Genomic DNA, 12,060 nt, shown 5'->3' with positions numbered 1-12,060 from the left:
AATTCTAAGGCGTTAATCTATCTTTTCTATTTTTTCTTGAGCTGGTTTCATAACATCAACCTTGAATCCAAGAGTAAATGCTTCTTTGAAATTTCTTTTCCACACACGTACCTTTCCATCGATGAATGCCACCTTGAATCCTTTGTCTTCCATCGCCGAGATAGACACTAGATTCTTCTTTAGATCAGGTACATATAGTACTTCTTGAAGATGAACGGTGTTACCTTGATTCAATTGAAGGGTAACATTCCCAACTCCCTTCACGGGATAGGTGGCATTGTCTCCAAGGATAATTTCCAAATTTGTATCCTTCTCTATCAGATTTGAAAGAGCTTCCTTGTACCCGGTGAAGTGCCTTGAGGCACCACTATCAATCAACCAATTTCCCAAAGTATCCAGAGGAGAGGTAGTAGAGAGGTAGTAGAAAGGGCAGATATAAGATAAATTCCTTTTGCTTAGAATTTACAACATTAGACTCATCATACTTGGGAGTTTCTTGTTCTTTTAGAAGCGCGATCATTTCCAAGTTCAGTAGCGAAATCATTCATTTTCCCTTTGTTGTTGAACCTGTCATTCCTTTGATTGTCGTTGTTGCCCCTGGAATGATTGTGATCATCATCATGAGATGTGTCCCTTCTATTTGGACACTCCCTGGCATAGTGACCAAACTTGTTGCAAACAAAGCATCTTCCTTTCCTACCATTTTTGAATCTCGGTCTTCCTTGACTTTGCTTCTTTGAACCTGTATTGTTCTTCCTCTTGGCGTGAGCGGAGAATGCGGTAGGATTATTCCTATTCGAAGGCATCTCCAATTCCATCATCCTTGTTTCTTCTTGAGAACATCTAGTCAGTGATTCTTCAAAACCTGGCATTATGTCATTATTGAGAATAATAGTGTTGAACACATGCCATTCGAGAAGAAGACCTCCAAGGGAAATGAGAGTGACCTCCCTGTCAGCAATAGCTTCACCAATCGAAAGAAGATCATTGTTTATCTCGGCAATCCTCATAAAGTAGGATTGAATATCCTCACCTTTTCCCTTCTTTATATCCTTCAGCTTGTTCTTGAGGAAAAGAGTTTGATTTGCATTGCTAGATTTGAACATGCCAACCAACCTATCATATATCTCCTTTGATGTATTCAAATTGGAATCTTTCCCTACACATAATCCATGACATCTTGCTCTTCTAAAGTCAAATCAAGAGACATCTTCCATGCATGATAATCAGACTTATCATGAAGCTTATCATCAGACTTGAAGTAGGATGTGGAGGCTCTTCTCACTCTTGCTTGGGTTTGTCTTCACCTCAGCTTTGAAACCATGCTAATTTTAGGATAACAATGGTATGTTCTATGCTTAGAGCAATTTTACTTCAATTTTCTTTATTAGCCCAATATCATATCCAGCATAGCAATCACATCAACATGATAGTAAAATGCAAATAGAACATAAACAATAACAGTAGAAGACAAGCCAACACAAGAGGACACAAGATATGGCATCAGCCAGGGACAAACCCCAATGTGAGGAAACCCTTGATCAATTCTTATCATTCTTCAAAAGTTTAGCAGAGAGAGAGTACAATTTACAATATTCACTTGCCCAAACTTATCAGTCAAAACAGTAGAAACAGAAATCCATAACCAGAATGTCAACGTTGGTCAATAGGGTTGAAATTGACCTCCAAAACAGCTCGGTCAACCTTGGTCAACTCAACCTCCAACAACAAGATAAGGCAGCCCAAAACAGTACGATCTAGTCAATAAAAGTCAACGCAACAACCTGAATTAGGGCAATCAACGTTGGTCAAAACAGGGGTCAAATTGCCTCAACTTTTGTGCCCAAACAACAACTTGCCCAAACAAAAGTCTCCCTCACAAAACCGAAGTCAAACAAGGTCAACGGTAGTGAAATTTCGGTCTCTTGAATTTTCGGTCAAATCTGGTCAACGCAACAGCTAGAAAAGACAGTCTTCCTTTCGCACGTGTGGAGAGAGAGGCCCTTAAATCCGTACCCAATCAAGATGAGCGAGAGAAATATGAATGTGATGAGATCAAAACGAGGAGGAGGCACCTTGTATATGTATGCAACGTTGAAGGCTGGAGGAGGCTAATTTAATCGTTGGCCGACCTTGACAATTTGTCTGTAATCAAAACAAATTCATAACTTCATTTGTACATGTCAAGATGGGATGATCTTTAGATCAATCCTACACCTCTCGGAAAGAGGAATCCAAGAAAAATATCAGTTGCCTCATAAGAGTTGTCCAAAGTGATGTTTGGCCCTAGTTACCAAATTTAACAAGATTCCAACTGACGAATACCAAGGCCAAGACCCATGACCTATTTGCCACTCCAAGACACAAAGCTCCCTTGATGAATTCCTTCTTCCTTAAGTCAACGATAGTCAACCTTCTGCTTTTTCCTTCTTTGCTTCAACTTCGGTAGCTTCAGACCTTTATTAGTTTTGGCCTCCTTGAATTAAGTCTTCTTTGCATCGCGATTCCTTCTATCTTCCCTCGGCTTCCTCTAAACCTTGCCCTACTACCAACTCGACTGCTTAAGGGGATTGTAATTCTTCTTGATTCCTTTTACTGCAATTGAACTCTTACTTCCTCACATGTGTAGAAATAACAAACCCAAAAATAGACTTCAAAAGGGAGTTCGGTTTATATTCTTCTTTTCTTTGATTGATAATAGGCTTCCCTGACAAACTTCGCACTTTTTCTTGTTTCAGACCTTCACTGAAATCTTCACCGAAATTCTTCACTGAAATCTTCACCGAAATTATGCTCTGAAATGGAGACGAATTGTCCTATATATAGTTTTTGTAGCCTCATAATGAGCCGACATGACTTCAAACTAGGCAGACGTATCATTTGATGGAGATATAATTATCCTTCTTGAAGTTGACTTGAGGAAGAGACTTTGCTTGGTCTTAGAGGGTTATTTATACTTATCTAATTACTTGTACAAAATGTAATATGCCCAAGAAGGGTCCTTCATACATGTCATAGACTCAAATTGACTTCTATGACTAGATGACAAATCCTAAAGGCTCTCAATGGGAGCCATCACTAAAAATAAAATTCCTTGCTCATGAAACCCATGAGACAAGCATTACAATAATAATTTTATTTTTCTTCTTTTCATCAATTACATAAAATCACAATTACACATGTGATTATGAAGACCTAACCTAGCCACACTTTTCAACATAGGTGACCTAATAGTCCTTTCTTCAACCTTCTTTCTGCAATTTCTTCAACTTTGACCTTGCAGTAGCAAAACCCTAGCCTTCCTTCTTCGTACATGAGAGAGAGAGAAATAACCCAAACCTTTGTCCTTTGTCCTTCCTTCTTTGTTAGCTTTCTTTTGTTTCTCCTTTGCTTATATGATGAGAAGTGAGTGTGTGTCCATAGGAGGTCGAGTTCCCTCCTATATATTCCTTCTTCGCATGTATGAGAGAGAGAAATAACCCAAACCTTCATCCTTCATCCTTCTTCGTTCTTCGTTAGCTTTCTTTTGCTTCTCCTTTGCTTATATGATGAGAAGTGAGTGTGTGTCCATAGGAGGCCGAGTTCCCTCCTATATATAGGCTTCCAAGGAGGATGACATGCCCTAATGAGGCCAACTTCTCAGCTACCAAGCCGACTTGGTCTTGGAGGGTATTTCGACACTTTTAAATACAAAAATAATTATTTTGACATGTTACAATGTGCCCAATGGGGTCTTCTTCATATGACAATGACTCTATTGACTTCTTGACCCTAGGACAAACCCTAGAAGCACTCAATGGGTGCTTGACCTCTAAATAAAATGACCTTGAGCATGAAAGCCATTCTACAAAATATAACAATAATAATTTTCTTTCATTTTACCATATTCAAGAATCAAAAGTACATTTCATATCTTATGAAGACCGAACCTAGTTACACATTTCAACACCATCCAATGAAGACAAGTATGGAGGCTTTCCATCATCTTGCCATCAAAATCAAAGTTGTATTTGTGGGAAAATGCAGGGTTGAGAAAAAGTGTTCCTACATGAATGAGTTGATGAAGCATCCTTGTCCACCAACTATCAATCAAATCCCATACCATCATTTGTTTATTATAAATCCACGATACCCTTGTCCACATAATAAGCTTGAATAGTATCTTTGACCATATACATGGCGTCATACAAATAAGCCATTGCAAGCTTATCAGAATCAACCAATCTTAAAAACCTTTACTAAAAGTTCACTAACTAAGCACACTTCTTCTACACATTGCCAGAAGGAGTCAATGTGAACTAATTTAGCAATGGCTTTCCCATCTTCTCTCCTTTAGTGTGTACAATCACAGCAGTCATCAGAAACAAACATATGCTTCATATGCTTCAACTCAATCTAATATCGAAGCAAAGACTAAAGAGTAATGAGGTTGGTGCCAAAACAAGTGATTACAAGACATTGCAACTCCCTATTTCGAGTGCATCTCCTCTTGAGGCTAATAAGAACAAAAGCATGATTATATATGAACTTGGAGATGCTCCTAGCCATATCAATCACCTACTTGATGAAGGGGAGTTCTCCCATATTCTCAAATATCAAATCAATACAATGTGTAGTGCATGGAGTCCATAATAAGCAGTGCATGTCCATAAGCATTCTACCAGCAACCACATAATTAGTTGCATTATCTGTTATGATTTGCACCACATTGTGTAAACCAATCTCTTGCAGGAACCCATCCATCAACTCACATATCAATGCTACATCTTTACATGTGTTGATGCATCCATTGATTTAATAAACATGGTACCTCTAGTAAAATGTACCAATAAATTTAGAAGGGTTTTACCCTTACCTATCTATCCAGTGATCAAACATCATTGTGCATCTAGAGACCTCCCATCACTACTTCAACTCCCCCAATCTAGAGTTGATGTCTGGCCCACAACAGCAATGACATCACACACTGGTTGCCAAAATGGATTATTTTCGGTGATGCTGAGAGGTAAGTCACTCTAGAAAAGATATCTCCCCATAACCCTGTCTACTTCTTGCTTCTCCCTTTTTCATCGCTGACTTAATGGAAGGTTGTGCTCCAACTATGATTCATGAAATAAAAAATGATGACCTCTCAGCAGGTGATGCCATGAGCCCTTTCCCTTACCCTAAGCCTCAGAAGTAGATAGCCTCGAATATTTCCCTACACGTTCAACCCCGTTTGCAACTGCCTCTTTTTTCTTTTTGTCCTTTGCATGAATTTCATCATGTGCATCTCTCATAAGCTCTGAGCTAGAAGACTTACAAATCTCAACATCATGCCTGGGGATTTTAGCCAAATGGTATTTCAACCTGCTAACCCCTCCTATCATATGTTGGCCACACAATTTGCAATTCAATCATTCCCAGTTTGTCACATCTTCAGGTTCCCCATACTACCAAAATGGGTCCAAGGCTTTTGGCATATTTGTAATGGAAATTGACAACTTCAAAATTCAATCATAGAGCACCAAAAACAAACAAACAAAATGGCATTAAACCCCCACTCGACAAAAAATAACAGCCTATTCATTAAAAAAATCAAATCTTTAGAAATTTAGATTAGATTATTTGCAATGAAAAATGGCACTAAGAGGTTGTATAAAAAACTAAAATCACGTTTGTTGGCCCACTATAGATTAAAAAAAAAAGCTTATATTGGTGCTCTATCCCATAGGGCTAAATTTAGCCTTGTGGACATTAAAATATTTTCTTGCTTTCTTTCTTCTTGTTTTATGGGCACCAAAATCATGGAAAAATAACAAAAACAAAAAAGAAGGAAAATATAAGCAAGCAAGAGACCAGCAAGCATACCTAATTCTATGGAAAAAAATGATTAACATAGTGAATTTTAAGAACATAACTACAAAAGGAAGATGGAAAATGACAAGACTGTTTGGCTGATTTGGCAAATGAACCTGAACACTTTCTCCACAAAAAAATCTTTGTTGATGATGATGATAATGGTTGTTTGGCCCTCAATCCCTCCTTGAATATGACCACAAGCTAGAAGATGAAAAATGACAACACTGTTTGGCTGATTTGGCAAATGAACCTGAACACTTTCTCCACAACAACAAAAAAAAAAAACTTTGTTGATGATGGTGATGATGGTTGTTTGGCCCTCAATCCCTCCTTGAATATGACCACAAGCTCTCCTCCTTCCTTCTCCAGTAGGAAACAAACAGAAATGAGGAAAAAAAACACATCCCCTTAAAACCCCGTGGATCCGCCAATCAAGCGATTTTTTACGTCGTGGCACGAAATTTCAACAAAACTTGTAATTTTTTCAAAAAGATCATGGTGGTTTTGAAAAAATCACAAATTATCATTGGTAATTTTTCATAGCATTAGCAAAAAAATACCAATATTATCAACAATATTTTAGACATTAGAAATATGTGAGAGGTGGAGGCCACGCCATTTAAGCTTGAGCTTGAAGACTTTAAAGACTCAAATGATTCATCTAGGAACACAAGTTCAAAAGACTCGAATCAAAAATGAGATCTTAGGTCAAATCAAATATTTAAAATACCAAGGCTCTATGAGAGAAAATTAAGTGAAAATCAATCTGAAATTGCAAATGTATAAACAACCCAAACAACAACGACAACAAATTTAAAAAACAAACAAACAAACAAACCAACCATAAATATTAGAAACAACCAAGGCATCTCAGAAACAACCCTCAAAATTAAAAAAGCCAAAAACAAAAAAGCCAGAGACAAGTGAAAAATAAGCTTAGCGAAGCAAGTGATGAAGAGGAAGCATACTGAAAGCTTACATCCAGAGTTCCAACCATCATTAGAACATGAAACCTTTTCATAGTGAGGAAAATGCATACACAGCCCTAGAAACAATGCATTATCACATCTTATTTTAATTGTTGAGGGCTTTGAATTAATTATTTCCCTTAGTTGTTGGGATATTGCTGTGCAATTTATGCTTTGAAGTGTGTTATTAGTTTGTACCTATCCCGTCTAAGAACATGAAACAAGGAAAACGTATACACAACTTCTTCGGGACAAAATGTATGCACAATGTTGTCATTGGTAATATATATATATATATATATATATATATATATATACACCTTCAGTTGAACTATGCATTATTCAGTGAAATTTATCACTAACTAGAACATCATACTTTAATTTTAAAATTCAAATGTGCAGTAGAGAGCTTTGAATTAATCATTTCTTTGAACTGCTGAGTTCATCAGGGCTCTATGGTTGTGTGATTTGCGCCCATTCCCTGTTTCCTTTAATGGCTATAGATAACTGAGCGAAAAAGAACATGTAGCGTGTAGTAAAGAACAGCATGGTATTGTAGTTTCTCTTTAAACCGTTTCACGGGAAACAATAAAATCAATGAGAATGCAATCTAATTTAAATTTCAGTGAGAAGAACCGTTCATCAAGTTGAACCAAAAATGTACGGCACTCTGATCCATAAAGATTTTAACAAGCAGTATGAGAATAAAATGCTGAAAAACCCCAGATTCTGACCACAGTCGGCAGGGAGCTTCCAAATATGGTTGACTCCCGATATAGTCTCCATCGACTCCATCAGTGTGGGAGGCTAATGAAAGTTGAGACATGCGATGGGTTATTTAGGGACACAATCATGATAACATGACAAAATGGCATTTTTGTATATACTTACTAGCATAGATTTATTTTAAATATGGATCTAACCTGAGTTGAGATGGATCTAATTTCTTTACGTATATTTTTTTATTTTTAGATTTTTCATAATTTTTATTTTGTTGGACATGAGTAAAATTTCAATTAAATTTTGATGATAGACGGACAGCGTTACATATCATATTGGGCTGTAGAATAAGCCTCTCGGCTCAATTATCCTATAGCTTTGAGGATGCCGATTCATTTTTTAAAGGATAACTATGTTGATATTGGGAATTCACTTTTATGGCAAAGATGTTGATTAAAGCTGCTTAAATTTCCTGTAAAACCAAAGTTTATATAGCAGCTGATTCATATATACTAGCATAACATAAGTTGCAAAATCAATATCTTGTTCTGCATAGGTTTTGCCAGCACGTCTTACTTTGACAAAAGGGTTGCCATAGTGATCAAACATCATTGTGATCAAACACCATTGTGCATTTAGAGACCTCCCATCACTATTTCAACTCCCTCAATCTAGAGTTGATGTATGGCCCACAACAGTAATGACATCACACATTGGTTGCCAAAATGGATTAGTTTTGGTGATGTTGAGAGGTAAGTCACTCTAGAAAAGACATCTCCCCTAACCCTGTCTACTTCTTGCTTCTCCCTTTTTCATCGTTGACTTAATGGAAGGTTGTGCTCCAACTATGATTCATGAAATAAAAAATGATGACCTCTCAGTAGGTGAAGCCATGGAGCCATTTCCACTACCCTCAGCCTCAGAAGTAGATAGCCCCGAATATTTCCCTACACATTCAGCCCTATTTGAAATTGCCTCTTTTTTCTTTTTGTCCTTTGCATGAATTGTATCATGTGCATCTCTCATAAGCTCTGAGCTAGAAGACTTACCAATCTCAACATCGTGCCTAGGGATTTTTGCCAAATTGTATTTCAACCTGCTAACCCCTCTTATCATATGTTGGCCACACAATTTGCAATTCAATCACTATCAATTTGTCACATCTTCAGGTTCTCCATGCTGCCAAAATGGGTCCAAGGCTTTTGGCATATTTGTAGTGGAAATAGGGAACTTCAAAATTCAATCATAGAGCACCAAAAACACAAAAAAATAGCATTAAACCCCCACTAGACAAAAAATAACAGCCTATTCATTAAAAAAAATCAAATCTTTAGAAATTTAGATTGATTATCTGCAATGAAAAATGGCACTAAGAAGTTGTATAAAAAACTAAAATTAAGTTTGTTGACCCATTATAGAAACAAACAAAAAAAACTTGCATTGTTTTATAGGCATCAAAATCATGGCAAAATAACAAAAACAAAAAAGGGAAAATGTAAGCGAGCAAAGAGACCAGCAAGCATACCTAATTCTATAGAAAAAAATCATTAACATGGTGGGTTTTATGAACATAACTACGAAGGGAACATGGAAAATGACAACAATGTTTCGTTCATTTGGCAAATGAACCTGAACACTTTCTCCACAGAAAAATCTTTGATGATGATGATGGTTGTTTTGGCCTTCAATCCCTCCTTGAATATGACCCAAACTATCCTCCTTCCTTCTCTAGTAAGAAACAGAGAGAAATGAGGAAAAAAAACACAAATTCCCTTTAAAACCCTGTCGATCCGCCAATCAAATGATTTTTTACTTAACGGTACGAAATTTCAACAAAATTTGTAATTTTTTGAAAAAATCACGATGATTTTTTCAAAGTGCAAAAAATCATAAATTTTCTTTGGTGATTTTCCAGCAAGGGTTAAAACTCGCGATTTTTCATGACATCAACAAAAAATACTAATATTATCAACAACGTTTTTGGCCTAAGAAATATGTGAGAGGTGGAGGCCACGCCATTTAGGCTTGAGCTTGAAGACTTTAAAGACAAATGATTCATTTAGGAATACAAATTCAAAAGACACCAATCAAAAATGAGATCTTAGGTCAAATCAAATATTTAAAATACCAAGTCTCTATGAGAGACAAAATTTTCATAGACAAGATTAAGGGAAAATCAATCTGAATTTGAAAATGTAGAAACAACCCAAAACAACAACAAATTAACGAAACAAAAAAAATACAAATATCAGAAACAACTCCAAAAAAATAAAAATAAATAAATAAACTAAAATGTCAAAAACAGCCCACAAAATAAAATAAAAATTAAAAAGCCAAAGACAAGTGAAAAGCAAGCTATAAACTTTGTGAAGCAAGTGATGAAGAGGAAGCATACTGAAAGCTTACCTCCAGAGTTCCAGCCATCATAAGAACATGAAATCTTTTATAATAAGGAAAATGCATACACAGCCCTAGAAACAATGCATTATCACATGTTATTTTAGTTGTTGAGGGCTTTGAATTAATTCTTTCCCTTAGTTGCTGGGAAATTGTTGTGCAATTTATGCTTTGAAGTGTGTTATTAGTTTGTACCTATCCCGTCTAAGAACATGAAATTAGGAAAACGCATACACAACCTTTTCTGGACAAAATGTATGCACAATGTTGACACCTTCAGGGCCCTAAAATGTTTGAACACTATGCATTATTTATTCAATGAAACTTATCACTACCTGGAACGTCATACTTTAATTTTAAAATTCAAATGCGCAGCAGAGAGCTTTGAATTAATCATTTCTTTGAACTGCTGAATTCATCAGGGCACTATGGTTGTGTGATTTGCGCCCATTCCCTGTTTCCTTTAATGGCTATAGATAACTGAGCGAAAAGGAACATGTAGCGTGTAGTAAAAGAACAGCATGGTGTTGTAGTTTCTCTTTAAACCGTTCCACTGGAAACAATAAAATCAATGAGAATGCAATCTAATTTAAAATTCAGAGAGCAGAACCGTTCATTAAGTTGATCCAAAAATGTAAGGCACTCTGATCCATAAAGATTTTAACAAGCGTTTATGAGAATAAAATGCTGAAAAACCCCAGATTCTGGCAACAGTCGGCAGGGGCCTTCCAAATATGGTTGACTCTCGATATAGTCTCCATCAGTGTGGGAGGCTAATGAAAGCTGAGACATGCAATGGGCTATTTAGGGGCACAATCACGATACCGTGACAAAATGGCATCCCTGTATATACCTATTATCCTACGGCTTTGAGAGGATGCCGATTCATTTTTTAAAGGATAACTATGCTGATATTGGGAATGCACTTTCATGGCAAGGATGTTGATTAAAGTTGCTTAAATTGCCTGGTAAAACCAAAGTCTATATAGATTCATATATATGAGCGTAATTTTTATGGGTGACTGTGATGGGTGTTTTGTTAAGACATTTTTCTATATGAAGTGTTTTGTAAGATATTTTTAACACATTTCGATGTGAAGTCACAAGCCATTTTTGATATGATGTGAGTCACCGGTTCAATTTCCCAAATATATATTCAGTATAACATAACTTGAAAAATCAATATGTTATACTTGAAAAATCAATACCTTGTTCTGCATAGGTTTTGCTAGCACGTCTTACTTTGACAAAAAGGTTTCCATAATTTTCAAAATGCAACTACTTCTCTTTTAGGAAAAACAGTAAAAGCTAAAATTGTGGTACCATTCCATGGTTTCTTCCTAAATATCTAGATAAAAAGACGTAAGGGTTTGCAGCCAGACACTTACAAGTTCCTTCTTTTCAATTCTATGGCTAATTTTCAAAATGCAACTACTTCTCTTTTAGGAAAAACAGTAAAAGCTAAAATTGTGGTACCATTCCATGATTTCTTCCTAAATATCTAGATAAAAAGACGTAAGGGTTTGCAGCCAGACACTTACAAGTTCCTTCTTTTCAATTCTGCCCATTCCATAGATACAGCTCTGTACAGCACAATTCTCCAACATCTTTGCCGCCTCCAACTGTACAGAAATAATAAATTTCTGTTAGAATAGCGATTAAAAATAAAATATAATAATAAATTTCTGTTAAAAACAAATTCAAGACAGTGCCAACTAGTTCTACCCATAGAACTTGTGGCATTTTACCTCGATCCCAAAAGCCCCTGTTACAAACCGCCATGGCGCCATGGATTTCAGAAACTGAACGCTTTTAAAAATTTAAGAATACTGCTGCAAAATAGGAAAGTGACAGACGGATTTCGGTGTGAAGATAAGAGGAAAGTGTTATGAAGGGGTTGAGGTAAAAAGGAAATGAGAGTAGGGTGAGGTTTCTATTGCTAACCTGGTTAGTCACACGAAACAACATGCATACCTTGCGCGCCATATCCGGCATGCATGCTTGTAATTATAACGGATACACATGTCTTTAATCTTTTCCAATTTCCAATTTCAGAAGCCGTTCTCCACCCGTTAGAGGTTCACGAGTTAGGTAGGCCTGCAATTTCAATTTCAGAAGCCGTTCTCCACCCGTT

At 36.5% G+C, this 12,060-nt stretch overlaps 1 long non-coding RNA gene across 2 annotated transcripts in view; it reads right to left on the bottom strand.

The window, feature by feature from the left end:
* Positions 1–11,860, bottom strand: part of LOC149253154 (uncharacterized) — a 165,142-nt gene extending 153,282 nt beyond the window's left edge. For both annotated transcript variants that reach the window (XR_016266130.1, XR_016266131.1), the window contains exons 1-2: positions 11,675–11,860; positions 11,468–11,548 (exon numbers count right to left, since the gene is read on the bottom strand). This is a non-coding gene — a long non-coding RNA (uncharacterized LOC149253154). The remainder of the gene's footprint in view (positions 1–11,467; positions 11,549–11,674) is intronic.
* Between the last annotated feature and the right edge of the window lie 200 nt (positions 11,861–12,060).

This window comes from Pinus tabuliformis, chromosome 7 (genome assembly GCF_031772625.1).
Source record: "Pinus tabuliformis cultivar Carrire ecotype Pingquan chromosome 7, CPIR1, whole genome shotgun sequence".
Lineage (NCBI taxonomy): Eukaryota > Viridiplantae > Streptophyta > Pinopsida > Pinales > Pinaceae > Pinus > Pinus tabuliformis.
The sequence above is the reverse complement of the archived record's forward strand: the minus strand, read 5'-3'. Positions and strand labels throughout refer to the sequence as shown.